Source organism: Juglans microcarpa x Juglans regia, chromosome 8S, assembly GCF_004785595.1.
Source record: "Juglans microcarpa x Juglans regia isolate MS1-56 chromosome 8S, Jm3101_v1.0, whole genome shotgun sequence".
Lineage (NCBI taxonomy): Eukaryota > Viridiplantae > Streptophyta > Magnoliopsida > Fagales > Juglandaceae > Juglans > Juglans microcarpa x Juglans regia.
In genome coordinates this window covers 11,333,169-11,337,170 of record NC_054609.1, presented here as the reverse complement: position 1 = coordinate 11,337,170, position 4,002 = coordinate 11,333,169, and positions in this window count along the sequence as shown.

Genomic DNA, 4,002 nt, shown 5'->3' with positions numbered 1-4,002 from the left:
CTTGCATTGACAGCCCCGAGGCATGCTCCATGGCATGCCTTGACAGCCCTGCTGAGATGCCCCACGGCATGCCTTGACAGCCCCGCGGCATGCCCCATGGCATGCCATGACAGCCCCACGGATTGCCATGACAGCCCCGCTGACATGCCGCACAGCTTGCCTTGACAGCCCCGTGGCATGCCCAATGGCATTCGTTGACAGCCGCGCTGACATGCCCCATCGCTTGCCTTGACATCCCCGTGGCATGCCTTGATAGCCCCGTTGACATGCCCCATGGCATGCCTTGACAGCCCCGTTGACATGCCCCATGGCTTGCCCTGACAGCCCCACGGCTTGCCGTTGACATGCCCCATGGCATTCCTTGACAGCCCCGCTGACATGCCCCACGGCTTTCCTTGACATCCCCGTGGCATGCCCCATGGCATTCCTTGACAGCCCCGCTGACATGCCCCACAGCTTGCCTTAACAGCCCCATGGCATGCCTTGATAGCCCCGCGGCATGCCCCATGGTATTCCTTGACAACCCCGCTGACAAGCCCCATAGCTTGCCTTGACAGCCCCATTGGCATGCCCCATGGCTTGCCATGACAGCCCCACGGCTTGCCTTGACAGCCCCGCTGACATGCCGCACGGCTTTCGTTGACATCCCCGTGGCATGCCCCATGGCATTCCTTGACAGCCTCGCTGACATGCCCCACGGCTCGCCTTGACAGCCTTGCCGACATGCCGCACGGCTTTCCTTGACATCCCCGTGGCATGCCCCATGGCATTCCTTGACAGCCCCGCTGACATGCCCCACGGCATGCCTTGACAGCCCCGCGGCATGCCTTGACAGCCCCTCGGCATGCCCCATGGTATTCCTTGACAACCCTGCTGACATGCCCCACGGCTTGCCTTGACAGCCCCGTGGCATGCCCCACGGCATGCCTTGACAGCCCCGCTGACATGCCCCACGGCTTGCCTTGACAGCCCCGCTGACATGCTGCACGACTTTCCTTGACGTCCCCGTGGCATGCCCCATGGTATTCCTTGACAACCCCGCAGACATGCCCCACGGCTTGCCTTGACAGCCCCGCTGACATGCCCTGAGGCTTGCCTTGACAGCCCCGTTGACATGCCCCATGGCTTGCCTTGACAGCCCCACGGCTTGCCTTGACAGTCCTGCGGCATGCCCCATTGCATTCCTTGACAGCCCCGCTGACATGCCCCACGGCTGGCCTTGACAGCCCTGTCGCATGCCTTGACTGCCTCGCTGACATGCCCCATGGCTTGTCTTGACAGCCCCGCGGCATGCCCCATGGTATTCCTTGATAGCCCCACTGACATGCCCCACGGCTTGCCTTGACAGCCCCGTGGCATGCCCCATGGCATGCCTTGACATCCCCCTGGCATGCCTTGTCAGCCCCGTTGACATGCCCCATTGGTTGCCATGACAGCCCCACAGCTTGCCTTGATAGCCCCGCTGACATGCCCCATTGCTTACCTTGACAGCCACACGGCTTGCCTTGACAGCCCCGCGGCATGCCCCATGTAATGCCTTGATAGACCCGCTGAGATGCCCCACGGCTTGCCTTGACAGTCTCGAGGCATGCCCCATGGCATGCCTTGATAGCCCCACGACTTGTCATGACAGCCCCACGGCATACCTTGACAGCCCTGTGGCATGCCTTGACAGCCCCGTTGACATGCCCCATGGCATGCCATGACAGCCCCACGGCTTGCCTTGACAGCCCCGCTGACATGACCCATGGCTTGCCTTGATAGCCCCGCGACTTGCCTTGACAGCCCCGCTGACATGCCGCATGGCTTGCCTTGACAGTCCCGTGGCATTCCCCATGGCATGACTTGACAGCCCCCTTGACTGCCCCACGGCTTGCCTTGATAGCCCCGCGACTTGCCTTGACAGCCCCGCTGACATGCCGCATGGCTTGCCATGACAGCCCCACGGCTTGCCTTGACAGCCCCGTGGCAAGCCCCATGGCATGCCTTGACAGCCCCGTTGACATGCCCCATGACTTGCCATGACAGCCCCACGGCTTGCCTTGACAGCCCCGTGGCATGCCCCATTGCATGCCTTGACAGCCTCGCTGACATGCCCCAGGGCTTGCCTTGACAGCCCCACGGCATGCCCCATGGCATGCCTTGACAACCCCTTGACATGCCTCATGGCTTGCCATGACAGCCCCACGGCTTGCCTTGACAGTTCCGCTGACATGCCACATGGCATTCCTTGACAGCCCCGCTGACATGCCCCACGGCTTGCCTTGACAGCCCCGTGGCATTCCCCATGGCATGACTTGACAGCCCCCTTGACTGCCCCACGGCTTGCCTTGATAGCCCTGCGGCATGGCCCATGACATTCCTTGATAGCCCCGCTGACATGCCCTATGGCTTGCCTTGACAGCCCCGTGGCAAGCCCCATGGCTTGCCTTGACAGCCCCGTGGCTTGCCCCATGGCATGCCTTGACAGCCCCGCTGACATGCCCCATGGCATGCCTTGATAGCCCCGCTGACAAGCCCAATGGCTTGCCTTGAGAGCCCCGCGGCATGCCCCATGGCTTGCCTTGACATGCCCCATGGCATGCCTTGACACCCCCGTGGTGCTTTGCCCACCATGTCAAGCACACAAAGGTCCGACGAAGAGCACCGTAGATCACACAAACTCTACCAATGCAACCTTCCTTGTTGCCTCAAAAGGTTGCAATGCAACACTCACAAGATGGCCCCCCAATGTTGCCGCCCGACATGCATGCACGGGGGCGATCACTTGTCCCGTGCATTTCAACAATTGAAACCACCCAAATTGGTTTCCTAAATTTATTCCAATACATCTTGGATGTGTTCCAAGCATCACCTATCATTTTTGGCCTATTTTCGATTTTTTTTTTATTTTTCGGTTTTTTTAAATCAAAAAAATTAAATAAAAAAATCCCAATGTCAAAAAATTGTGAGGCTTGCTCCTACTTCAAGATATGATTTATCTAAGCATGTCTGCAAAAAATCTCATCCAAATTCAAAGTATTCCTATAAAAAAAGCCTTTATGTTTCCTTGGAAAATTGATGTTTCCTCCTGCTAGTTGGGATTTGGTTCTAAATGCTCTTTAGGTGGGGCATGCAAGCCCCAACATGGTCAGCCAGGAGGGCTGACCATGCCGCCCCCCTCACATGGGCACACCCCTGGCGCCCATGGAAAGGGCGTGTCCCACGCCCCCCGTGGCACCGGCGGGGGGTATCGTCTCCACCGCCGCCGGTGGTGGTTGTGGCGGCGGCGGCCGCCGGCCGACCATGTCCCGACGACCGTTTTTTGGACTCGCTTTCGTGGGGGTGATTCCTACAATCTCGTTTGCTTTCTAGCAACAAGCTTGTGCTCTAGGGACGGATTTGGTGGCATCTAGTGCCACGCATGGGCTTGTTGATGGGGGCAATCGTTCATGCTAGGGGCTTTCTCACGTTGGCTAGCCCTCGGGTGCTCTAGTCTACCCCATGGCGGTTGGACATATTTGTTTGGAAGCTTCCTTTTGCAACATGCTTGTGAACGGCGGACGGTGTTATGGCACCCAGTGCTACGCACATTGTTGCTCTTGGGGGGTATTCGGATGATGTTGGCCTCGCTTCCATGGGGTTTGACGGGCGACGACCCTTTTTTGGGCTCGCTTTCGTGGGGGTGATTCCTATATTCTCGTTTGCTTTCTAGCAACAAGCTTGTGCTCTAGGGACGGATTTGGTGGCACCTAGTGCCACGCATGGGCTTGTTGGTGGGGGCAATCGTTCATGCTAGGGGCTTTCTTACGTTGGCTAGCCCTCGGGTGCTCTAGTCTACCCCATGGCGGTTGGGCCTATTTGTTTGGATGCTTCCTTTTGCAGCATGCTTGTGCACAGCAGACGGTGTTATGGCACCCTGTGCTACGCACATTGTTGCTCTTGGGGGGTATTCGGATGATGTTGGCCTCGCTTCCATGGGGTTTGACAGGCATCTCCATTTTTCATTTTACATTTGGTTGG